Here is a 27585-nt window from a genome sequence, read left to right as displayed (position 1 = left end):
TGAGCCTCATCCTTGGTGTTAGTAGCAATCCTGATTGTTGAGCTAAGGCTGGTAGTCAGGAGTCAGGAGAACTGAGTTTTTTTCTTCTACTTCTTCTATTCTTCTTCTCCTTCTTTTTCTTTTCTTTTTCTTTCTGTCTTTTTGTTTTTGTTTTTTTGAGATAGTCTCTCTCTGTTGCCCAGGCTGGAGTTCAGTAGGATGATCTCTGAAGCCTCAACTTCCTGGGCTCAGGTGAGCCTTCCACCTTAGCCTCCTGAGCAGCTGGGACTACAGCTGTGCACCACCACATCTGGCTAATTTTTGTATTTTTAGTAGGGACGGGGTTTTACCATGTTGGCTAGGCTGGTCTTGAACTCCTGACCTGAAGTGATCCGCCTGCTTCAGTCTCCCAAAGCGCTGGGATTACAGGCATGAGCCACCACGCCCAGTCAAGAATTGAGTTTTCTATTCTGTTTTGCTACAGCTGCCTTTGGGTCCTCTGGTCAGGTCGTTTTCACATCTTTAGATTGAGGGAGGAACAGCTCTTTAGGTGATCTCTGGTAGTTTTATCATCTAATGGTCCGTTGATCTTTCGGATACGTCATTTTATCCTTATACTATATTTTCTCTTTGGAGATGTTTTATTGTTGTTTCTCATCCATTCATCTCTATTTTATGAATACCTTCAAGTGAGTTTGCCAGTGATGTGTTTTCCAAATGTAATTCTTTAAAGCCTAACTAAAATAGATATTCCTTTTACAGCTCAGCTGATTCCAGATCTATAGCTAAGGAATTGGATTGGTTGGGGATAATAAAATAATAACTCATTAAGTTGAGTCACCAGGAGAAAAGTGCTGTGCATAGATCAGTATTTGGCATAGAGGTTGTAGGACCTCAATAAATGACTGTCGAGTGAATCAGGGAATTGGATAGATAGGGTTTAAACGTTGAATGAAAAGCCCATACATTAAAGTTAGGCCTATACCTTACTGTTCCAAGAAGACGACCCTAAACCAGAGTCAGTCATATAGAAATTCATGTTTTATTCTATAGGACTATATCCTTGACTGGACAACATATTCTGCCAAAATAGGAAACGGACCATATTACAATGTGGCCAATTTCAGTTTTCAGTACACCACAGATTATTTTATGTATAAGCAGAAATAAGTAAAATCAATAATATTTTAGGTCGAGCACAGTGGCTCATGCCTGTAATCCCAGCACTTTGGGAGGCCAAGATGGAAGGATTGCTTGAACCCAAGTGTTTGAGACCAGCCTGGGCAATATAGCAAGATCCTGTCTCTATAGATAATAAAAAAATTAGCCGGGTGTGGTTTTATGCACTAGTGGTCCCAGCCATTGAGAAGGCTGAGGTGGAAGGACTGCTGGAGCCTGGGAGGTTGAGATCACCACAGTGAGCTGAGATTGTGCCACTATATTCCAGCCTGGGTGACAGAGGGAGACCCCATTGCTAATAATAATAATTATTATTATAATTATAATAAATAATTTGAAAGGCCATTGAAAAAAGTTGTGTTTCTGGTATTCAGCTAAGATAACTGATTTCCCGTTGTCCAGTTGGAGTACATTTCCATCCTTTCTCATTGGTCTTGTTTCCTTTCTAGCCTACTCTATGATATAGCACGGTTAATGCTGTGATCCTCAAACACGTTTAGAGTCAGACTAGGTTTACTAAACCAAGTCTTATAACATTTAGAAGAATTTCTAACCAGAAAAATGTTACTTGAAAACTATGGCCAACAGAGATGTATAGACCTTCTAAATACCTGGGGAAGATGTCTCACATAGAAAGTTATTGACCCAAACAGAAGATAAATCATTTAAGCTTCACATAAAAGTAAAAAGCAGTTTGCATCAGGTAGGAATGCTTTTGCTTCGAAGTAATGGAAAATGTGACTAATGGTAGCTTAAGAATCATTTTTCTCATTCTAGAAGTCTGGTGGTAGGCCCCTGCTGGAAGTGGTTTGCAGCTCAGTGATGTCAGGGCTGATGGCTCTGTGATTCTTTTGTTCTTCCCCTCATTGTCTCAAGATGGGGGTCACAGCTTCTGGTGTCTTCAGGTTTGATGCAGACAGAAGGGGAAGGGTGAGTGGAGCAGTGTCTCCCAACCACACTGCTTCCCTATAATACAGCCCATCTCCAGTTGCAGAGGTTGGGGCAGGGCTGGGAATGCAGCCTGGGAAATAGACAGGAGAGAAGGGAGTCAAGGATTCATACTGGGCTTACTAACTTGCAGTGTTCAGTTCACACTTTAATTTTTTTAAGAGAAAAATACATAATTTTCTATTTAATAATTTTGAAAATTAAGAACAAAGCCCTAACTTTCATGTAATAAAAAACATATAAAAAGATGTCTCAACTGTAATTTCCAGTCAGCAAATTAGAGAGGAAGATGGAGGAGGAAAAAAGATATTGTAGAGAGGAAGGTGGAGAAAGTCCAGGCATGACGTCTTGCATGGGAAGGAGTGTGAGGCCTGCTGTTTGCCTCTCACCTTCAAGGCCTGTGCCTTCATTGTCCTAAGCCTTTGAGCAAGGCAGCAACCAGCCAAAGCCAGCTCTCCTTACCTCTGCTTTCCCCAGAACCTTCTCTTTTAGGTCACTGGCTTGACTTCCTGCCAGCCTGTCCAGGGCACCCTTGTTACGCAATAGGCCTGTAGCTCCAGTCACCACCCTTTTCTCCAGTCCCCTGGGTGGTCTTTGGCAGAGCCAAAGGCCAGGCTTTACTCCCAGTGCCTCCTACTGCACCCATCCAGAGCAGGCCTGGCACCCTGGAGCACATCCCTGGGACATGCTGCTACAAGCGACAGACAGAGATCTTTCTCCTGGACCATTGCCCAAACAGTTTCCAGGGAACTTACCTCCAGCAACCTGCCATGTCACCGTGAAACACTCAGACAAGAATACCTACTGCCTGGGGGAGAAAACCCTCTACTTTCTTTTAATATGTAGACAATTGCAGTTGTTGATTTTTAATGTGAGGATTAGGTACAGCCAAAAGACATTTAGTTTTAGACAACATGCCACGACTGGATGAAATTGTGAGAGTTGGATCCATCTTTTGTCCAGAAGTTTCCCAACTCTATTGAACGGTCTCATGCCATGAATCAGACACATTGAAACAGAGGCACGGGGAAGGACCATCTATCATTAAAGGTAACCAGGATGTGAAATAAACAGTGCTGCTTTTATTTAGTAGAAAAAGTTTTTCTCTAGGTTTTTTATTTTTATTTATTTTCATGTTTTTATTTACTTACTTTCTTTTTAGACACAGAGTCTCACTCTGTCACCCAGGCTGGAGTACAGTGACATGATTATAGCTCACTGCATCTTCAAACACCTAGGCTCAAGTGATCCTCCTGCTTTAGCCTCCCAAAGTTCTGGGATTACAGGTGTGAGCCACTGGGCCCGGCCAATTCTCTAAGCCTTTCCTTGGGAAAATACTTTATTTGAATTTTGCGTAAGCCCTGTACTTAAAATGTGTCTGTGACAGTATTAACCAGTACCCTACTTCTTGACTGGATCTTGGGTGGCGGGGGTGCAATTAAATACTTTGCATTTCTCAAACCTCTCATTACTCCATGGCTCCAGGAGAATAACATCAGTATAGTTATAGTGAACCTCACATCCTTGAAAGTTATGTGTCCTTCTTAAGTGCTGTATTCATCCTCAATAAAAATAAGACTGCTTTCTTTGTTCATATTATACATCCTTAGAACCAAAGAAGCAAAGGAGCTGTGTTGAGCACTGCACGTCTTACAAGGTGTCATGGGACAGTGGATTCTAGGTCTTCAGGGGTCACTTCAGCATAATTCTTGGCTTTTCACTTCCTAGTGATGGGTGATGGGACATTTGGCAAATTTCTTCTGAGCCCTCGTTTTCTGGTTTCCCAGGTGAGGACAGGGATGCCAGCCTGGCCCACCCCTCCCAGGCTCACTGTGAAAGGTGAGGTGACATGATACACTTTGTAACCACTGTGCTCTGCTGTGTGACTGTTAGGGCATTGCGAGGCTACACGCTGCTCATCTGTCATTTTTGTCTGGGTAATGAATGGAAAAATCTATAGACTTCGGGGTTTTGGGTGGTAGCAGTTTTAAAATACCTATACCTTCTAAGGAGATTGGAACAGAAGGCAGGAGCAGGTGGAGGTAGTATAGAATGTTCAGTTCTGTAAACATCAAGACCAAAATGAAAAGGCGTCTTTTTTAGCCAGTCCACAAAACAGTAATCCTATAAAATAAGTACCTCTTTGGGGACAGCTGTGTTGGATTCAGATGCTCCCTTTTGTGAAATATTTGCCTTCAGCCATGTTTCTCTCCATTTTAAATGTTCTCAAGTTTCATCTTTAAACACAAGGCCAAGAACGCCCTGGTGTGGTGTTTGAGTGGTGAGTCTAGGGAGAACCCATGGACAAATGCAGATTTCTTTGCTTGTGTTGTAGGTCATCTGAATAATGGAGTCACTACAAGGTATGATGGTTTTCATCAAGGAGATAGTTTTACAAATACCTTCCATGTGCTCAGGAATGTTTTGGAGACAGTCCTATTCCACTTCATTTCTTTCTTCTTCACAGATGCTTGGTATAGACTGTTGCCTCTGTATATGGGATTATTCTCTCATTCCCCTTACTCCACAGACGCTTGGTATAGAATGTTGCCTCTGTATTGGATTATTCTCCAATTCCCCTTACTCTTAAGAGTTTTTGAATCCAAAGGAAGCACGTTTTGTTTTGAGTAAAAGGAGGTGTTCAGTGGATCTCATTTTCTTTTCTTTTGCAGAATATCAGGCCTAGGAACCAACAATTGCAAAATATATGGAGCATAGATTGAGATTAAATTAAATTTATTTCTAAGTGGTTAATAAACACAGCTCACACATTTTTCGTTGTCTTGATGATTGCTTATTAATCACTTCTTAATTCCTTGACACATTAATAGGAAAAATTATAAGGAAGCATCATTTGAAAGTGGTATAAAATACAGCTGGTTATATTGTTTATGTTTAAGATAAAACATTTAAAGCTTTCATGTAGATTGAAAATGCCACAAGAGAACTAACATGGGGGAAGTGGTGGATGGTGGACCTAGCAGAGCACTGTTGTCAGCTGGTCATTGCTGTGAGCACCAGATCACCGCTCTCCAGTTCTGTGACCTGGGGCAAGTTTCTTTAGCACTGTGATGAAATGTCTCATCTAAGTAAGTTGCCCTGTGTTTAAATAAAATAACATAAAGCCACCTGGCCCTAAAATTCAGTTAATGCAAATTATTATTACACCTACTATTATGTTATCTACTCCGTTTTTCTGTTCATCGGGTCCGATCAGCTTGGCAAAAGTGATATGCAAACTTGAGCATCATGTAGTGAATTCTGGCAGAATGTGGAAGTGATTAATTAAATGCCACCCCCTCGTGGGCCATATTAAAGCTGAATAAAAATAGAAAGTGTGTAATATCTGATAACATTTGGTGGAGAAGGGGGAGACAGAAAAAGTGAAGGATAAGAGAAAAGGAGACACACATAAAGCTAATTTTAGAGCGATAGATCACAAAGTAAGATTTTCTAGCCTTGTATTACTAGCATTGGCTTGGCTTTCTGAGTCTTGAAATTACTAGATTACTAATTGGTAATGGCTTTTCCTCACCTTGGCTGTTCAGACCAAGCTGTACTCTTAACAGCCCAGTAGCCAAATCTGAATGCCTCGGATATAAGCATAAACTCTTTATGGGTAACTGATTGCACTTAACTGGGCAATACCAAATCATGGAAAAAAATGTATTAGTGACCCTGTCTCCTTCAGAACTTTCAGAGTAATTGGAAATGAGCCTAATATCCGTGTTTTTGAAAGCTTTAACAATTGGTCTACTGACAGGATTAAATTCATACTTTATATGGTGTGTGTGTTTTTTCATGCGTAATTTTTTTTCCTTATTTATTGATGGTCTTACAAATATTATTTGGAAATTGAGATGCAGTGAGCACAGATCTTTTAAATATCTTGGCAGACTGCCTCAGTAGCTGTGGATGATCCCTGTTAGCTAGAGAAAAACCAGGAAAAAAAAAACCCACCCTGGTAAACAATAGTTTACAAAATGATCTTTGTGTGATTTTGAACAAGCTGTTTTTCATTTTAATCTCAGTTTCCTTATTTCTGTTACTGACCTAACTCATAGAGATGTGGCCAGGGGAGGGTGGGCGAGCTCTCTGAATTTTTTTGTTTCTCCTGAAATAAAACAATTCTAAATATACATACTTTTGTGTGATTACATTTTCCATTTTTCGCAAAGCCCTAGGTATAGTTTGAGCACCAATTGAAAATAAAAGCAAGCCACCTTCTCCCCATCTTTTCAAGGCATTTTAATAGTTAATGAGATTTTGCCCCTTACCCTCATGAGTTTCATTTGGTTCTGAAATAAAAATTTACGGCTGTTCTCTCAGCTGAGCTGATACTAGTTTAAGAGTGGAATTGAGTTCACACCTGCTCTGGCATAAAAAGCCTCTATGTGACTTCTTTAAAATATTCACAGAGCAGAATAAGAGAGAGTACTCACTATCTCTACAATTGTAATAACTACACAGTAATGTTACTTGCAAGCACTTTAGAGAAGCTGCTCTATAAATTGACTCTAATCTGCTGATATTGTCCACAGATAGAGGCCTCCCCTAAGTCACCTGTGTTCCTCAAGGTGGAATGCGGTTGTGGAAATGCAGTTGGTTTGTGTAGGCGGTGGGTCTACATTAACACTGTAAAGTGTACGTATGGGAAAATCTTTGCATTTGCTAGGCCATTTAGCCGTTCAAGACATGGTCCATTAGGCAGCGTACAACGGGTTTTCTGAGTGTCCTGGTTAAGGAGCAGGATGTGTAAAGTAGTATACATTTAGGCGGATAATTAATAATTAGTGTAGGCTTGTAAGGCTGTAATAGAATATATAAATTTCAGCACCTGTTAAAGTTTTATCAGAGCAGATCACCTTTCCTTACTGCGAGGGAATATTCCTGCCTGTAGAAAAATAAAGTGCTCCCACTACACGTGAAAAACCTTTATGATGAAAGGAGGACTGGTTTTTATAACAGATATTATTTTCTATGGTCACTGTGATTAGGTGACATTTTAGCAGTCACATTTAAAGAGCGTTCCTAGACAATAGTATTTTGTAGGGGTTTGCCTGTAGGTGGCAAAACACTGCATAGAAACAATATTTTAGTGCATTCTAATAGTCAGATACAGTTTACTTGTCAAAAAATCCACCTACCCCCCACTTTCCCCCCCCACAAAACAATAGGGTTGTTCATTTGATAAGTTCATCACAAGTAAATGCTCAGAGCGAAAGCCTTTTCTAGTGGCTACGTTGGAAGGGGTAGAGAAGATGAAACATAGATCCCAAGTTCAGTTTTTGGCTTTAGTTGTATCATAAGCGGTTTTTACACTTCATATCTTAGCTGTCTTCATTTTCAGACATAGAGGAAGTGCTCCCTTACAGCAGTGAGGGAAAGGGCAAATGATATATTTGTGAAAGCAAAGCAGACTATCTTACTGCTTTAAAAGTTTCACTGGCTGCTTGATAAATAAAATTAACATGTTATCGATATGTCTGCAATCATATGGTCCTCAGTATATGTATTTTTTTAAGCCATCTATATAAATTCCATTTATTCTAGAAGCTGCCCAAAATGATAAACTTCAACACTCAAATGAGTCTTTGGTTCGTACAGTCATTCACCCAGCAAGTACTTTTGGAAAGCTAGTACCTGCAAGTCCTATGTTAGGTACTAGATAGTGGCAGGCCGCTTTTCTTGCTTTCAACTTGGCCCACATCCTAATACAAGAATTAGGTAGATATCAGATAATTACAGTTCAGGGAGTTGGGGAAATAATCCGTGTGTTCCCAGGGTGTTGTTGCATACATATCAGGGATACTCCACCATCAGCTTCCTCATAATAATGTCTAATCTTTTTTTTTTTTTTTTTTGAGACAGGGTCTCACCCCGTCCTTCAGGCTGGAGTGCAGGGTTGCAATCATAGCTTACTGCTGCTTCAAACCTCTGGGCTTAAGATCTTCCCTCCTCGGCCTCCTGGTAGCAGGGACTACGGGCACATGCTACCACACCTGGCTAATTTTTTCTATTTTTATTTTTTGTAGAGACAAGGTCTCACTCTGTTGCACAGGCTACTCTGGAACCCCTAGCCTCAAGCAGTCATCCCGCCTTGCCCTCCTAGAGATTACAAGTGTGAGCCACTGTGCCCAGTTTGGCTAAGATGTTTGAGTACTCACTGTGTACCAGGCACTTGCTAAGTACTTTACACATATTATCCTGCCTACTCCTTATAATAAACTTCTTTGTTAGGCACTGTCATTACCATTTTACAGAGGAGGCAATTGAGGATCAGAGAGATTAGGTTACTTGCCCAGTGTTGTGTAGCTGGTAAGTGGCAGAACCCAGATTTGAAGCGAGATCTGCTGAACCCTAAAGCCTTTGTCCTTACCCACCACTGCATTGCCTCCTTTGTAGAGAATTTAGAAAGATTTCCCAGAGGTGGAATAGCAGCTAAACATAGAATGCCTGATAGGAGGCTGCCTAGGTGAGTTCAGCAAATCAATGTTTCTGTCTTCCCATTCTGCCCTCCTCAGCATGCTGATTTTCATTCTTCAGCTTTTTCCTCTCCTCTTGCGTTTCTTTCTTGCAGGCTGGCTCTTGAGCCTCACACACAACATTAAGAGTCCCCTAAAGGAGGCAGGGGAGGAAGAGATTAGGGTAGCATTTATCCTTACAGATATCCTATTCCATCCAGGAAGGGGGAAAAACATTACCAGAATCTGGTGGTCTTGAGCAGGATTCTGCTAACAACTTATTGGCTAAACCTCTAGCAGACATCTATCCATAGCTGCAAGGGAAGCTTGGAATGTGAACTCTTAGAGCCATGGTTGGGTCTCTGACTCAAGAGACAGGCAAGGGAGGAGGGAGTTAGGAATGGCTATTGTATGGATTAACATGAATTTTCTTAATAATATACGTGGTAATGTCTGAGCTTCATCTTAAAAGTGAGTTAGAACTATCCTGGTGGAAAGAAAATTACCAGTTGGTAGAGATACTTGAGCAGAGCCTTGGGAGCTGGAAGACGTAACAGGAATACTGGAACTGAAGTCATTCTATGAGATGACCATGAGATGTAGTTCTGCAGAGGAAGGGATGACAGGTTGATATGGTTTGGCTGTGTCCCCACCCAAATCTCATCTTGAATTGTAGCTCTCATAATCCCCACATGTTGTGGGAGGGACCTGGTGGGAGGCAGTTGAATCATGGGGGGTGGGTTTTTCCCATGCTGTTCTTGTGATAGTGAATACATCTCAGGAGATCTGATGGTTTTATAAAGGCCAGTTCCCTTGCACATGCTATCTTGCCTCCCACCATGTAAGACATGCTTTTACTGCCTCTTCACCTTCCACCATGATTGTGAGGCTTCCCTAGTCATGTGAAACTGTGAGTTCATTAAACCCCTTTTTCTTTATATATAATTATTTATAAATTATAATTAAAATCTTTATAATTATACCATCTCAGGTATTTCTTTGTAGCAGTATAAAATGCTCTAATACACAGGTGAAGCTGGAATAGAATCCTGGCCCCAGAAAAATGACGGGTCTGTTGTGTTTAGGAGTGGAAGATGTCTGATTTTCAATGAAGCATGTGGTAAACTACTCCAGGATTGATTTTAAATAGTGAGATACCATGATATGATTTATGATTTAGGACAGTCAAGCAGCTGTGAATAGTAGGCAACTTGAGGGCAAGGAGATTACTCAGGAGGTGATTAAGGCAATTCCAAGAGGAAATGATGAGATTGAGCTGAACTGGGAACAGTGAGGATGAAAAGGAGGATGGTTTTGAGTGATATTAAAGTGATAGAAATGGTTGGACTTAGTAACTGATGGGTAAGGCAGGGGTCATCCTTGGCTTCTTGGTATCTTGCTTGGGCCACCTGGTGGATGGCAGTGCCGTTTGTTAAGATGTAGAATATTTGAGGAGAAGGAAGTCATGGGGGATTAAGGCAGTCATTTCAGTTTTGGAAATAATGAATTTTTGACATGTCTGTGGGTGGACAGATTTGTGATTCCGGGTTGGGATTGCAGATTTGGCATGCAGTATTAATATTTCATAATTGAAGTCATGGGAATAAATAAGTTCCCCAGAGAGACATGAGCCACCACCAACAAGGCAATTTATTGCATTGTGACAGCTCTAACTTTCAGAAAGTTCTCAATTCTGTAGCTGTCAGCCTGAAATACTCATTTTTCCCTCTGAAGCTAACTAGTATTGTGTATTGTCTTTCTTTCCACTGTTTTCAAGGATGATAATCTTGGCTTCAAAAGCGCAATTGGAAAACTTGCAACACATCATAGAACATGGTCTAACCACACCTTATATTCCCGGTCACCATCCTCTGCTGTGTTCTAGTTTGTCTCTTTTTCCCTCCAAGTGGTGAATCCAAGTCTTACCCTAGTATTCCAGATCTGGTTTGCTCAATAGTGGATCTGCTCTCGTTTTTAGTGTTAATGCAGTCTAAGATTCTGTTTATACATTCATATTTTAGCATTGACTGAAAATGGAGCTTGTGGTCCACTAAAATCATTAACTGTTTTTAACATTAATTGCTTTCCAACCAAGGCTTCCATGTCTTTGTGTATAATGGGACTTAATACGTATCCTCATCTGATTTCTTCGTGTTGGCTTTGGTCTGCAAATGTGCAATAATTCTGTCCTTTCACTCTGTTGATACAGGAAGTGAGATGGTGTGATGCTTAGGAATGCAAACTCTTGGGTTTATATCCTGGCTCTGCCCGCCCTTTACGACCTGGGTGACATCTAAGTTGCTTTCTCTGAGTCACAGTTTCCTCATCTCTGTGTTGAAGATATTATAAAATCCATCTGTTGGGATTGCTGGGTGAAATAAATGAGGTAATGCATGTATAATGCATAGAGGAATCCCCAGAACATCATCAACACTGTGTAATTTTTCACCGTTACTATTGTAGGGCATATGAGCAGTTAAGGGCGCTGTTTTTATGATTGTGGATCCTTTTCTCTACTTTCTGGAGACAAAGTTTAAGGCAAATGGTTCATCTATGACAAATGGAAGAATGAAATGTGGTTCTTGATTTTGAGTTGTGTAATGAACCCAAATTTACCAGGCAATGGGTAGGATATGATGATTACTAAATTTGCCATTGACTGATAGTTAACCAGCTACCTTGTTGGGTCTCTTGAGAAAAGAACTAAAACAAACAAGAACAACAGCAACAGAAGCTTAAAATTACCTGAACAAAAGTCTTAGATGTTTCTTTACCTACACTTAATGTTAAGGCAGAGAATTCCAAGGTGAGCCAGCTACTCAATACAGGTGCTGAAGGTTATGTGAAAATTTGGGTTAACACTAATGATACATTGAGAAGTAACTATTTGTTTTACAGACTGCTTGCCAGGGGATGCCCATATTAGACTATGAAAATTAGACTCATGGCAAATTTTCAGGAACATGGTTCTTGTGATAAACAAGATCTCTGGAGGGTGATGTGTGAGCTCACAGGGGAGTTTTGAGAACAGGTTTCTGTTGTTGGACAGTAACCTGACAGCTAGGCATACTCAGAGGGAGGGCATAGATTAGTATCCAACAACCTGTTTTAAAACCAAGCAATGGGACCCCATACAAGGTCCAGGTTGACTGGAACCAAGGTTAGATCAACCTGACTTGTTTTTATAGTAAACATCGCAATGGTGACAAGTCAGCAGGGTCATCAGCACACTGTTTGCAGTTACAGACTTCCCTCTGGACAAACCATTTTCAGCTTCCTCTGTTTGGTCACACCCACAAAAAGTACGTACGAATGGTATATTTAAAAAGCTAGCCCATCTTGGTTCATTATACCAGTATGTAGGATTTCTGTAGACTCTGGGCTGGTTACGACCTAGAGCTGCAGAAGGGTGCAGAGCTTCATGTGTTCATTCTGTACTGTGATAAAGTTTTTTGCACATTTGTGGAAATGCAAAAGTTCTTCTATGCACCTGGCTTCTGTTCCGGTCATTTCCTTGTATATGGGTTTTGATCTGGTGTTATTGGAAAAGGAAGCTACCCATTCTGAGATCTCAGATTTCATTGTATCCAATTATTTATAAGACCTGAGAGGTGCTTTATTAGTTAGGAAGCATTTCAGATTTTCTCTGTAGCTTTTAAAAATCATCCTGACTTCCTATGTGTTATTTTTTGCATTGGCACCCATTGCCAATGCTATGTCTCAGAAGAGCTGAGACTTGTGGCCAATAATCCTTAGAAACTGATGGGGCTGTAGGATTTATTCCTCTATCACCCTTTTTGAAAATAAAATAAAGTTATATTTTTCATTTACATGGATGGACAAATTGGGGTCTTTAAAATAAAACCTACTTCCCCTTTTCTTTTTCTGATCATTTGTAGCAAAAGCTTAGTGGTTTTCTGTAGAACTGCTTTGTTTTGAAAATCAAATTGAAGACCAACTTGATTCTGCCTGCAGAGCAAAGCTATCTGCCTTTTTAGAAAATCTGGATGGTTAAATTGGAAGCACGTTCTGCACATGGTTTAGCAGTTAGTAGCCTGGAAAATGACCCAATAGCCAAGATAGTTTTTTTGTTTTTTTTTTTTTTTTAATCTTCATTGTAAGTGCTTGTTTAAAGTTTAAGCTTGTAATTGACTATTTTGCACATTGTTCATTGTTAATTCTTTTCAGGCTATTATAGTTTTGTAAATACATTGCCTGCTAAGTTGTGTCGGTGGAGGAACATTAGTGCTATAAGAAAATCCAGTTAAATGTGGTGTTTAAAAGCATTACCAATTAGCACTTGGGACTGGATCACCACGATTTCTTAGTGATCCCAGAGAAGTCAGTTTCTGTTGATTTCCCATTTATTTAAAATGGGTATGACAGCATTCTTTTTGGAGAATAGGGCAGCACACAAATGCACACTATGTTGTGGCCTGCTGAAGAGTTTCCACTGATTTGTGACTATATTACTCAATATTGCTTTGTAGCACCCTTAGTGTAATCCACATGGAAGGGGCAAAATCCTTCTGTATTTTACTTATTATATGATTACATAATACATATATTACTTTCTCCATATATAATATATAGTAGTACTTATTTTACTATTTTTATTCATTATAATGAAAATAATAAATTTATTGCGTGGCATCTACCATCTAGCTCAAGCTGCTCTATTTTGTATTGTTTAATTTTGAGAAAAGCTAATATTGGCTAATAATTAAAAAATGGGAGAGGAGTTAAATTCTGTCTCTCAGATAGTAAAGACCGCCAGGACATGGACATAATCATGGGAAATAATGGGGTGGATAGAATGTGATTTATCTGTGTATGTTAAAGAAAGTAAAATAGTGATCGTGAATGTACTGAATATAGCTTAAGCTATTTATCATTATGTACAAATGGAAACCTACACAAAACCCCTGTTGATTAAGTTTTATCTGAAACAAAGGATATGATTGGAAGTGGAGAATGGGAGAGTATTTTAAGAGCATGTGATAATCCAGCTAGAAGCTTCAGCAAGTCTGTGGTCAAACTAGAGAACAGAAAGAAAGGGCAAGGAAGCTTGATTTGGTTATGCAAATTTGGAGCACATGTAGGAGTTTGGACCTAATGGATTGTTGCACTGGATTTGGTCATCACATGATGCTTTTCATAGTAAATATTATCTGAGCCATTAATTCAAACACTGAGAAATGCAGGCCATGTGTAGGCAGAACCGCAGCCTTTTTATCCCTCAAAACAAAATGTAAAAGGTGGCCTTGATGGTTGGACCTTATAAAGAAGAAAAAGAAAGAAAGGAAAAAAAAAAAAGGAGCAAGTAGTGAAGGAAAAAGCGCCCAGAGTGGAAACAGGCATGCGTATTCAGAGATAAATCCAATAAACAGACACCCCAAAGTTATGCTGTGTAAGAATAGACACGCTGTAAGAAATTTCTAGCTATCAGGCTAACAGGATGGAAAACTGGAGAGCACAGAGCAATTACTTATGAAGAAAGAGGCACAGTTGACATCAAGTGTTATGGAGGAGACTGGCATGATTACAGGAAGATGTTGAGAATATCAGAAAACATCCCCGAATTAAGAGTGCCAGAAAGAAGAAAGATTACCAATGAGATCATGATAAATAATAATGAGCTGTTTCTCAAAGCACCTGAAGGAGGGGCCTGAAAAATGGTTTGTCAAGCCTGGAAGACAGAGAAAGGGTAATGTATTGACGGACGATAGAGACACTGCTAAAAAATAAATGAAATTTTCACCCCAGTGTTCACAAAGGAGGAGGTGGTGGGGACAGATGCCAGACACAGACACAAATTTCCCAGGGGAGAATGAAGAAATACAAAAGAAATCAGGATCGTGCTAAAACAGGTGATCAAGGGGTGAGTAGAAAAAAACAAGTAAAATCCCAAAGCTTACCAGTACTCACCTAAAAATCTTCAAGAAGTGGAAACAAAGAAGCTAACAAGAAGAGGAAAAACATTTCTGCATCACTTAGAAAGGCTGGAAGTATTTTCTTGTGTGTGTGTTTTTACCTAGTTAATTTGTTAGACTAGCCCTTTTGAAACTTGTCCTTAAAGGAAGTAAGGTAGTATACTTAAAGAATAATGATCGTGGCAGGGCGTGGTGGCTCATGCCTGTAATCCCAGCTCTTTGGGAGGCTGAGGCGGGAGGATCATTTGAGGCCAGGAGTTTGAGACGAACCTGGCTAACATGGTGAAACCCCATCTCTACTAAAAATACAAAAAATTAGCCGGGTGTTGTGGCACGTGCCTGTAGTCCCAGCTACTCGGGAGGCTGAGGCAGGAGAATTGCTTGAACCCGGGAGGCGGAGCTTGCAGTGATCCGAGATCGTGCTGTTACACTCCAGCTTCGGTGACAGAGCAAGACTCTGTCTAAAAAAAAAAAAAAAAAAAGATCATATAAGTGGCCTTGAATAAGCAAGACACCTTTCCTGCTAAGTTCTTTTATAATTTCCCATTATGTCGAGGGTTTAATGTTTACTGTGCTTATTAAGGATGATTTTTGTGTCCAAGGTGATCACTGAGTCCTTGATTGGGCCAGTATTTGCTGGATAGATGTTTCTTAGTGCCAGGGAGTGTGCTAGATCTGGATTACAGGGCTGGAAAAGATAGATACTTCCTGAGGGTCTTTGAAGTCACTTCTTCCTCACTCACATAAGCAGCCCCACCTCATGCCAGGCATTGATTTCAGTGTGTTCATCATTACTGGTCTTGTTTTTAACCAGCTACGTGATGGGCAAAGGTCTGGAGAGGGGCAGCCCCCTTTGTTGCTCGCTGTGTCCTGTGCTGTCCTCAGCGTGGTGCCTACTTTTTGCCCTCATCCTCAGATGTGGATCCCTCTCTTCCCAAGCTCTTCTCTGTCCCCTGTGCTGCAAACAAAACTCCTTGTTTGTTTCTCCCCACCAGTGGCCACGAAGGAATTTACAAACCCCTCAACCTCCTACTGTTTTGGAATTCATGAAGTTCTTGCCCTGAGCAAGAAAGAGGCTATACTTCCAAAAGTACTTTTTCCTTTCTTCATTGTCCCACCCCCTGCCTTTCAACCCCTGCCCCGCCCTGGTGCACACACCTCCGTCCCAGGCTGATAACTCCCCTCTCTTATTTGAACCACCCATCCCCCTCCTCTTGGCCTCTGTCAATTTTCGGGCTCGGCAAAACTGGGCTGACTAAAAACACCTTTCAATTTCTGTTCTCAGCATTCATCTGTCTTTGCTTAGTGTTCAAAGAATACTTTAAGATACTCATTAATGCAAACACTGTTGTGAGGAGGGAGCTTCACAGCAGTCCCTTCTCACCTTCAGATACTACTGTAACAGCTGCCTGGGAATGGAGTATTGAATGTTTCAGAGAAGCTGCTTCTGAGCGTGTAGGAGAGGGCTGAAGAAACTTTCGTCCAGTGCACAGTTTTGTCCTGTAGTCCTTGTTCCCATGGCCAAAAGTCTTCCTGGTAAAATTAATCTCCAGTGCTACCTTTCCTACCAGGACCGCAGGTGGTGACTTTTGGTTGAAACAGACTCCCGTGGACCCGGGATTCTCGTATGTAATGTTCCACATTCACCCTGGGTTCTCATATGTAATGTTCCACATTCAGGTGTCTGTGAAAGCTGCTATACTTCATCCAGTGCAGAAGGGTCCGTTGAGCTACATCACTTTCTTTTTTCACATTTGCGTTTTTTTTAATGTAGAGTGAGTTGCAGTTTGGTTGGCTTTTTTTTCTGGGAATAGATCACTGTGTTGGGGACTGTCAGACTTGGTCCCTGCCCTGGGCAAGTTTGCCCTCTTATTGAGAGGAATACTAACATGTGCGAGACAACTGTAACCACCTGCAATGGCTGAGTGACTAATGAGAGGAGAGAGTGAGGGGCTGAGCAGAGGCCTTGAGAAAGCAGCTGTCGTCAATCTTAGCCTATTTACCTTTTTTTTTTTTTTTGAGAGGAAGTCTCACTGTGTCACCCAGGCTGGAGTTCAATGTTATAATCTCTGTTCACTGCAACCTCCACCTCCCAGGTTCAAGCAATTCTCCTGTCTCAGCCTCCCGAGTAGCTGGGATTACAGGCGTGCGCCACCACGCCCAGCTAATTTTTGTATTTTTAGTAGAAACGGGGTTTCACCATGTTGGCCAGGCTGGTCTCAAACTCCTGAGCTCAAGTGATCCGCCCGCCTTGGCCTCTGAAACTGCTGGGGTTAGAGGCGTGAGCCACTGTGCCTGGCCTAAACCTATATTTACTTTGAATTTCACTATAGTCCACCATTTCTTGATGCCTTATATATCTGACATGTATCTGATGAGTGACATTCTTGAGATGTCTGCCCAGGACTCCTGAACCCCATGAGGAAATAAGATTGCATCTTGTGGTTCTTCAGCCTTACTGTGCATCTGAGTAACGTGTAGCCCATTCATACAGTGCAGATGCCTGGGCTCCATCTGTGAGATTCTGTGTTTAGAGGCCTGGGCTGGGATCTAGGCTTCTGTTATTTAAACAGGAATTTCTCACCTACACATTGCTTCAAAAATTGTCATTTTTGTTTTCAAAATTGTTATTTTTTCTTGAACTCAATATTTTTAAATCCTTTTTTTTTTCACTTAGGAAAAGTGAATCATCACCTACTTAGCACCTAATTATTTACCACTAAGATATTTGTATGCAATAAATTAATAATTTTTAGATCAAAGAAAATGGATAACTTCTAATATGTTAAAATTGTGCATATTTCCATTGAGAGAGAGAATGGGCTGAAATGATCCCTCTTTTATATTTTAATCATTCATCAAATTGATAGTCTACTGGCCCTAAAGATTTGCTTCTATAATAGTGTTGTGAATGAAACTGTCATTGCTGTAGATTCACAATTCAGCATCATACGTATGTGGTAGGAATGATTTTTCTTGTATTAAAGGAAAAAGGGTTAGCAGATTTTTACCAATTTAGAAAAAAGGAAAGCCAAATTAGAGGAAAGTCAGCATTATAAATATTTCAAAAAGAACCCCCATTCATTATATTTTGTAATGTGTAGCTAAGACTGACAGTGAAGTGGGAAACTTTGCCTTGTGCAGAATGGTTAGGGAAATAGCTAAGGATGCTAAGAAATTAGCCTCAAAATTGGTTGTAGGCATGAATGTTTTTCTCAGGGACTTAGGTGATTTTGTTACACTTTCTAATATTATCTCTGCTATCTTCTAGGACTTACTTTGTGCAGTCAAAGACTTTTTAAGGCTGTTCTGTAAAAGAAATACAAACTCCAAGTTGTTTGAATTTATGAGTTTTTTTTTGTTGTTGTTGTTGCTGTTCAGTCTAAAATAGTGATGTAGATAATAAGGATATTTAGTTATATGTCCAGTGACCTTGGAATAATAAAACTGTTTGTCTGTGTGGGTTTTTCACATACAGGTGAATGTTTGGTTCACATTCTGGATACAGACCTGACTTCAGGCTGCTCAGTGCTGCAGTTTCATAGGCTCATATGAGGTCCCTGGCTAACATTTTGGCTGTGGTGGTAGACCTTCACCTCTTAGATTTCATGTATATTTTATTTTATATTTAATTTAAGAAAATTAAGATACAGAGAGACAATCAGTTAATGTCTCCTCTACGTCTTGTAATACGTGGCCCAAACAGAAAGAAAATGTATGGAATTTAGAAATTTCATTTACTTGTTTTCTTATGTCATAGTAGAATACCATTTTACCATTGAAATTATTAAAGCCTGCTTTTATTGAGAATTTTTGGGAAGTTGAAAATGTAACCTTTACGGAGAATTAAAGCAGTTTTATTTTAATGAATAAAGTAGTTAAATTATTAATCATATAAAATTATTTCTCTGGATGTTAATAACCATTTCTTTACTCAGGAACTTTTTTCTAATACAGAATCTTGATTGGTGAAGGTTTATTTGAAGGCATATTCCACTATTAATGGTTCAAGAATATCCATAACTTTTGGAAAGACTCAAAACATATTGCATAATTGGATTTTAAGTTATGTTGTTTGTAAGCTAATTTGACTTGTATCATGTACTGATTACTATCAGTTTTTCTGGATGTAGATAGCTGCTTCCTATGGTTCTTTCATAGATAGTATTAAGTCTATTCCTCAGATGCTTATTGAGCATTAGACTTGTGTCACATACTTGCACGGCTTGGTGTTGGAGATACACCCCTTATCACCACATACTTGAAGTTGCGTTTTGTCTGCCGTAAGACATAGGATGTAGTAAACAGGCCAAGAGAAATACAGGGTCCTGTGGGTGCTCGTCACGTGGAGGGACATAGCACAGAGAAAGTCGGGGAAGTTGGCATTTAAGTTCAGATCTGAGTGATCAGGAAAACAGCCAGCCAAAGGGAGCTGACATGGGAATGGATGGAGGTGTGTTTGAGTCATGGGCAGCCAGATCTAAAGAAGGCTAGAAGTAGAGAGAGGACTGTGCATCTCCTTCCCATCACTGGAAGAGGAAAGGTATGAGGAGTAGGCTCTACATGAACATGAGAGCCAGCTCATGAAGGACTGTACAAGCCATGTTCAGTGTTTATCATTCATTCTGCAAATATATACTCAGTACTATATGTCAGGCACTTGGCATCAGGAAACAAGGCAGAAAATAATGCCTGCCCTTGTGGAGCTTTTATTCAAGTGGGGAAGAGACAAACAGTAAACATGGTGCTAGTGGTTTTGAAAATGGGCCAGGAGTATGTGTAATCCAAATGGTTACAGACTCAGCATTTGCCAATATAATGGAGCCAAATTTAAGACTATTTAATAAAAATAACTTTGCAATCATTTGCAGTCCTCAGCTGATAACTACAGATAGACTTATTCCTAACTCAGCATATTTACAGGTAAAGTTGAAGGTTACCTATAATTTATATTTATTTCTCACTCACATTGCATCAGGCATTGGGTTAAGCAAGCAAGCAAACCACATTTGAGAGAAGGCACTACAGTTTAATGCAATCAGTATTTCAATTCACCCGAGTAGAACTTAAGAGTAGAAGGTTTATTTGTTAAATAAGAATACTTGACCTTAATGGCCACCAAAAAAGAGTTGGAAGAATGAATAAGATCTAGTATTTGATGGCACAACAGGGTGATTATAAGCAATAATAATTTAGTTGTACATTTAAAAATAACTGAAAGAGTGTAATTGTATTGTTTGTAACATAAAGGATAGACGCTTGAGTTGATGGGTACTCCATTTACCCATATATGATTACACATTATAAACCTATATGAAAATACCTCATATACCTCATATATACCTACTGTGTTCCTACAAAAATTAACACACAGACACACACACTTGAGAGGTGATCAGAATGTCCTGTATTCGTGTTTGAAAACACATTACCAGAACCAGAATTCTTCTTTGAAGTTTTGAACAATATCACAATAACAGAAAAATCTCAAGATTTTATCATGCAAACAAGCAAACAAAAAAATTCTACATAGTGATTGAAGTAGACATTTGCTTGTCACTCAAGGTGAATTATTGTAAGTAAGGAGTTTTTATTACAATGAACACTTTTTTGGCAGAATTAATAAAGAGAAGAGGATACTGGAAGTCAGTGCATAGAAGCAAAAGGAGAAATATAGTTGAGCATAGTGAATGGAGAAGATTTGCTTTCATTTATTTGCTCTATACATTAAGACCATTGAATGAGACTATTTTGTGTATGACAAGCATTTGAAAAAATTATTTTACTCGGCAGTCTTAGGCTGATTTGTTTTATTTCCTTTAGAATAAAAGTTGCAAGTGGGTAGGAATTATGCCTTGAAGTGTTAAGCCTACAAAGGACTGGAAAACTACTCAAGGGTAACAGCTGAAGAGGAAATGACTCTGTCAGCGTCGTGCACATGGATGATTGGGCACATAAGGGACAAGCAGGGAGAAAGGTGCAGAGGGAAGAGATCATAAAACCAAGGAGGCTTGCTTGGAACTAAAATAGAATAGCAAAAGTGAAAAGCCTGGGGAGCCACTAATGTGATATAGTTTCCGTCATAACATAATGCAAACATGTAAAGTTGAAAACGTGTGCTGCCTCTTGCATAGACATTGCTGTCATCAACAGCACACGCAGTTGGGTATATTTGGCCAGGCATTTAATCTCCTGGCTCTCTGGTCTCTTAGTCCATATCACCAGAGGCATGTATTTTCAAAACAGTCCAGATCAATGTCTGGTCTTTGTATCTGTGGTACAAATATAAAGCTTACTTGTCCACATGAGAGCAAAGTAAATCTGTGATCCATTAATGCTAAATTGTAAATAGTGATAGTCAGTTTTGTCCAATGGTGTCTGTAATGTTTATTGCTAAAGCCCATACATGTTTATTGATATTATTTCGAATCTGGGGACAGTAGCTGCTGGTTACCTATGTGCCAAACACTGTGCTGCTATTTGCAAATTTGATCTAATAGCAACTCTTTGTGAGGAGTATTTGTTATCTGCATTTTACCCATAAGGAAGGTAGGAGGGACAGAGAGGTTAAAAGAATCCAGATAGAGGACCACCTCTTGGTTCCTGGTATGTTTTGGGCTTAGCACACAGTTCTGCCAGACTCTGCAATGTGTTTTCTTAACCAGCAGACTTTATTTCCCTGGTGGGCAACACAGGTAGATGTGACAGGTTAGAAGTATTAGATGTAAATGTAAGTTACTGAGATGCTGTGGCTACCAAATTCACTACTACACTTTTTACTTTTCTTTTTTAAAAACATGTATTTCAGCACACTGCTAAACCACAGCAAGAATCTTTCTAAAAAGACCTTCCAAGAAGCAGGATTACAGGTCACAAAATCAAGGGAAAATATTCTCATCATTATTTTTTAATAAGTGATAAGTGAGGCTGATGAGTGTAGACCTGTTGCTTTATTAATAGAAATATGTACATCTGGTGAGGACTTGTATTTGCCAAGTACACTGCTGGCCTGGAATTAGACTCCTCTGTGGAATTCAGGTCAGTGTTTACACCCATAGTAGTTTACAATCTTTCACAAATATGAGCAAAATAGTGGGAAAGCATTTAGAAGCAATTTAGAGAATCAGAATTAAAGTAGAATCAGTGTAGCACGTATGTTCAGTGAAGAGGGGCGAGTAGAAGAGTGGGTTTCTCTGACAGATGATTAATCTAGTTTGTTTACTTTTTGGGAGACCCTGTTTCCACACTCACTGACATGTGAGTTTGCATCCTGGCTCAAGCACTTAAACTCCCCAGTCTCCCTTTTTGTATGTGTGGGATGAAGGTAACAAGGCCAACCTCACAAGGTTGTATAGGGTAAAGCGCCCAGTGTAAGATTTGAAATGTAGTAAGTCTTCAGTGGGGCTCAGTTTTCTCCTTCCTCCCTGCTACTTACCTTACCTCATGAAGAGGATGAATAAGTACAAATCTCAGTTCAGCCTGCAAAGGAAGATTATCATATTTATTTATTCATTTTTGAGACGGAGTCTCCCTCTGTTGCTCAGGCTGGAATGCAGTGGCGCTATCTTGGCCCACTGCAGCCTCCGCCTCCTGGGTTCAAGTGATTCTGCTGCCTCAGCCACCCAAGTAGCTGGAACTACAGGCGTGTGCCACCAGGCCCAGCTAATTTTTGTATTTTTTAGTAGAGACAGGGTTTCGTCATGTTTACGAGGCTGGTCTCAAACTCCTGACTTCAAATGTTTCACCTACGTTGGCCTCCCAGTGTGCTGGGATCACAGGCGTGAGCCGCCTCGCCCAGCCCAGATTATAATTTTTAGATGCCGAAAACCTGAATTTCCCATTGCACTGTGCTATTACTTTCACAGAGTTGACTTTCAGAGATATCCCTGCACGACCTTTTGGTAGCTCCCTATGTCCTCTTGCTTCTCTAGTTGCCATTTCTTTGTTTTCTTTTTTTTTTTTTTCCTGAGACGGAGTCTCGCTCTGGCGCCCAGGCTGGAGTTCAGTGGCGCGATCTCGGCTCACTGCAAGCTCCGCCTCCCGGGTTCGCCCTATTCTCCCGCCTCAGCCTCCCCAGTCGTTGGGACTACAGGCGCCCGCCACCTCGCTCGGCTAATTTTTTGTATTTTTTTAGTAGAGACGGGGTTTCACCGTGTTAGCCAGGATGGTCTTGATTTCCTGACCTCGTGATCTGCCTGCCTCGGCCTCCCAAAGTGCTGGGATTACAGGCGTGAGCCAGCCACCATGACTTCCCTTTTTTTTTTTGAAACAGAGTCTGGCTCAGTAGCCCAGGCTGGAGTGCAGTGGCGCGATCTCAGCTCACTGTAAGCTCCGCCTCCTGGGTTCGCGCCATTCTCCTGCCTCAGCCTCCCGAGTAGCTGGGACTACAGGCGCCCGCCACCTCGCCCGGCTAATTTTTGTTGTATTTTTACTAGAGACGGGGTTTCCCCATGTTAGCCAGGATGGTCTCGATCTCCTGACCTCGTGATCCGCCCGCCTCGGCCTCCCAAAGTGCTGGGATTACAGGCGTAAGCCACCTTGCCTGGCTCTAGTTGCCATTTCTTTGGAAGATCCCCCTGACCTTAGTTATCTCATTTTCCCTGAGTGATTTTGAAGCCCTGTTTGTGCCACAGTAAAATTTATTGAAATAGAAGAAACACTGGATCTTGAGAGATACCACCAGGACCTGCAAACTAATGCTGTATCTCCCTAGACTGCCGGAGAGATGACCTGGGTCCAAGTCATCTTTCTTTCTCATCACCGCCTGCCGCCATCTTGTTTGCTCCAAGTCTTCACCATTCAGTCAGAAATACAAGGCCTTACATGGGTCAGGTAGTCCTCAGAGAAGGAGAGAAATAAAGAAAGTGGAGGCCAGCCTTGGGAGCCTGAGGCAAGAGTATCGCTTGAACCCAGGAGGCGGAGGTTGCAGTGAGCGGAGATCGCGCCATTGCACTCTAGCCTGGCGACAAGAGCAAAACTCCGTCTGAAAAAAAGCAAGAAAGAAAGTGGAATCAAAGGGATGTAAGGGTTCCAGAAATTTAGAAGAGATGTCAGGTTTCTCAGATGTGTTCCTTGATTTGAGGTAGGTGATCTTAGAAGAGCTGCAACTAAACTCCAACTGGCTCCTTCTTCCCCCATGTCTTAGAGGAAAATGGGCTTCATTTTTATTCTGTTGACAACCCTTTTTTGCATTTGCATCTTTCAGCTTCTTCTAACTTGCGTCTCCTGGGACCTTTCTTTTCATCACTCTGTTTTCTTTCATCATCTGTCTTTCCCCTGACTCCTTTTCCCTTTGCTTCAAAATGTGCAAATGGATCCTCTCTTCTCTGGCAGTGATTATCAAAGTGTGGTTTCTCGATGAAATGTGATCACTTACTTCAAATCTCCTGGGATGATGTGAAAGTTGGGACCCACTTCAGGCCTATATGTCAATACCTCAGTATGATATATTCCAGCAACTTTCCCAAAAAACTACTTAGTTTCCAAGGCAGTTTGGCATCTCCTAGAGTGGCACAGCAAATTCCATGATTTTTTTCTAGCCCTGTTCGTTTTGTCTTTTAAAACCTGTCTCCCTCAACATCCACAATGTTAAAAACGTCTAACTTGCCTTCTGTTTCGCTCACTACTCTTTTTTTTTTTTTTTCTGCTTTCTGCTTCTGTCTTCGTAAGTGTAGGCATGGGAAGAGCTGGGAATTTGGAGTCCTAGTAGGGTTTGATTCCCTCACGTCATTGCTCAGTAGCTGTGTGATCTTGGGCCACCCGTGTATCTTCAGTAGGGCATCTGCTTTGGAGGTTTGTGTGGCTTGCAAGTGTCATTTTTAAATTGGGAGCCCAAATATAATTGTTTGTGTGCTAAGAATCTGCCTCTTCCAGTTTGCTGGTGGAAAACTTGGAAATGATTGACTTCGCCAGGGTTGTGGCCTCTGGATGAAAGCTAAAAGGTGAACTGCCTTTTATCCATTCTGCTTCCCCCCCCAACTCAGGGTCCTTTCCTGTAACAAATCGTGGTTAGTTTGGCATGGCAAGTACTGGAAGGGAGAAATTCTCTCCAGTGAGCCAGAAAATGCAACGGGATCTGTTTGTGATTGATAGAGATAAGAGTGCTCATCTACTTTTTCCTCTGCTAGAAAAGTATTTTTCCCTGACAGCTGGAGACATCAAAGGTCTGAAGCTGTGGATACAGAGAGATGAATGTTCTAATATGAATATTATATTTAAAAATATACCATGTAACATTTAACGTCAACATGTCTAGTTTCTTCTGTCTGGTAACCCCCAGTCGTCCATATGCCAAAAGAGTAATTCCCATCACAGAGGTCGTCACTCCAGGGAGACAGGCAACCATTACGTGTCTGTGAGTAGCTGAGTAAGCCACACTGTGATAGTTTCTGATAGATCATGTCAAGACCTAAATAGTGGAATCTTCAGGATTTGGAGGTAGGGAGCAAGTCACCTGGATTGATGAGGACTCACTGATGAACTGATCAAATGGGCTTTTTAAGAGTTCTCACGGAAGAGATGGAAGTTTCTTCTTGAGTGAGAGCAATCCCAGAGTCTGATTTCACCTAGTACGAGGGAAGGGAACATGTTTTGTCCTAAGCCAGGTGTGAAGTGTAGTCATTCATGTTGGGCAGAAACGTGGCAGAACTTGCAACTTCTGCAGGGACCCACAGGAAAATGGAGGAGAAGATTCCATGGAATTTCTGGTCCTGGTGTTGTGTGGATGGCCCAGGGCCCTGGCCAGAGAGATTGTGCCACTAGGTGAAGTTGTTTCACTTTCAACAACCCTGCTAAGGATTCATTTCACGTCTATGCCGTCTGTGGGCCTTTGATGGTTCTTGTTTCCTATATTTGCTATGGATATATTTATGCATTTAAAAAATTTGCATCATTGTAGCTTTTCATTGACAAAATATATTTAATATTGTCGGTTTTTATAGTTTTGTTTAATCAGTTTTTTTCCATACTTATATTTATTTTCTGTAACTTTTCTCTTTTTTATTGTCTGTTTTGCTCTATTAAGATGTTGTCTATCTTCTCCTCCTTCTCCTGAGTAGACCTCTGTTCAGTTCACCAAAATCCCTCTCCAGTGTGAATCGGGAGGCTTACTATGCGACAACCCCTTCAAGGCAATGAGCCTCCAACTTAAGGGATTAAGATTGTTTTTTGACACCAAATATTGTTTATCCTCTTAATTTTGAGCTATGTAGTCTGAAATCCATGCTCTGTGATGAAATGGAGGTGGTTTATCTGAGCTTTACTACTCTTAAAAATGAAGATAATGATATCTCAGAGCATAGTAGTGAAACTTAAGTAAGATGTACGCATCTAGCATGGGAGCTAAGAAATAGGAGATTCTTAACAAATGTAATATAATCTTATTTCTTCTTTAGTTTCTGTAAAACCCAGGAACGTTAGAAAATGTCTAGGTTGAAAGGAGAAGATCATGAGTTTGGGTGTTAATTTTGAGGTACCTTTAACCAGTCAAGTGAAGAGATCAAGTAGACAGTTGAATTTAAGGGTATACAGATCAGAGATGTCTGATTGGAGAGTCTGCAGTTGAAGAGCTGTTTGTAGAGATGTCAGTTGATGGTATGAGATTGCTTATGGAGTCTTGAGTAACAGGTGGACCTTGGGCCTAGCAGTTGAAGGATTTTCAAGATTTAAAGACATTCAATTGAGAACAAAAGAGCATGCCAGGGACTAGGAGAGAAGGGAAATGTGATGTTGTAGAAGCTATGCCAAGCATGGTTTTTTAAGAAGCAGGGGATAGATTTGTCTTTTTGGTCATCAAGGAAGATGACTACTCAACAGTGTCTGTTGGCTTTAACTACGTTAGTGGTCACCGTTGACATTTTCAGAGAGTTTTCTTGGTGGAATCATGGAATAGGAACCGACTTTCCATCCCTCAGAGTTGAGTTGGCTTTCATCTGACTTGGCAAAGTATTTATTTTATGTACTTCTAATGTGATTTTTCTCTATGTTTATAACTATAGTTGTTTGCACTTTTCATTCACATAATAAATTATCAGTTTCCTGAAGACAGAGGTAGTGCAAAATCCCATGTAAATTACATCTAGTTAAGTATTTAATAGTTCAGTCTTAGAATCATTGGTTCTCATGATGAACAAAACACGTTTCTTGATCTGTTCATGTATTCATTCATTCACTGAACAGTTTTTTATTTACCAATTCCATACAGATAGCAAGTACTATTTTAGGTTATGTGAATGTAGTGGTGAACATAAGATACTCCCTTTTCTGCAAACTTTCATTGTGGGTGGAGACAGATGAGAAAGAATGGATACAAATGCTGAGGGCATTCAGTGTCTTCACTTATTTGTTCCTCACAACAATAGCATGATGTAGATGTTATTCCTAGTCCTATTTCATTGATGAGAAGATGGAGGCATCAAGATATTCAGTAACTTGCCAAGGTTATCAGTTCATTGGGAGCAGGGATGAGGGATGGAGCTAGAATTCAAACCCAGGTGGTTTGACTCTCAGATCCATGTTGCTAATCATCTCACTACACTGCAAAGTGTTTGGCATGGGGAAAATCATTATTCTTATTATTAATATAGTTAATAGTAACTATTTCTCAAGGGAGCTGAGGAATCACTTACTCTAATTCAGATGAGAAAATAGACATTCATACAGCTAGGTATTGGCAGAACTGAAATTTAGAAGCCACATTTCCAGGTTCCCACTCCAATGTTTTCCCCTCATCCAGTACCTCTTCTTTAAGGAAGGGAGTATGGAAAAGGGAAAAGAAGCTGGAAGAATGAAGGAATGGGCAAGGAGAAGGAAGGGTGTGTAGAGGAGATATAGGAAAAAATTAAACCTGTTGGATTTGGGGTTTTTGATGCTATTGAACTGTGGTTTTTAAAGCTTTTTTTGCCCCTTATATTCTCAAGAGTAGATATCCTTGAAATGATATCTTTATGCAAAATAGTGTTTTATTTCATCTATGACCAAAAAATAATTCAGCAGCTAGGAAACCCTAGCTCCTTAAAAGTAAAAGACTGTATTCCGGGAAAGAACATTGTTACTGGAACTTATACTGTGATGACACTGGTTGG

The 27585-nt window shown here is 40.4% G+C and overlaps 1 protein-coding gene and 1 long non-coding RNA gene across 7 annotated transcripts in view; one reads left to right on the top strand and one right to left on the bottom strand.

The window, feature by feature from the left end:
• The window catches only part of LOC112611681, a 30205-nt gene extending 27464 nt beyond the window's left edge, over nt 1-2741 (bottom strand). The window contains exon 1 of the long non-coding RNA XR_003116710.1: nt 2569-2741. This is a non-coding gene — a long non-coding RNA (uncharacterized LOC112611681). The remainder of the gene's footprint in view (nt 1-2568) is intronic.
• The window catches only part of TCF4 (transcription factor 4), a 416095-nt gene that overhangs the window by 185543 nt on the left and 202967 nt on the right, over nt 1-27585 (top strand). The gene's annotated exons all lie outside the window — the stretch shown is intronic.

This window comes from Theropithecus gelada, chromosome 18, assembly GCF_003255815.1.
Source record: "Theropithecus gelada isolate Dixy chromosome 18, Tgel_1.0, whole genome shotgun sequence".
Lineage (NCBI taxonomy): Eukaryota > Metazoa > Chordata > Mammalia > Primates > Cercopithecidae > Theropithecus > Theropithecus gelada.
The sequence above is the reverse complement of the archived record's forward strand: the minus strand, read 5'-3'. Positions and strand labels throughout refer to the sequence as shown.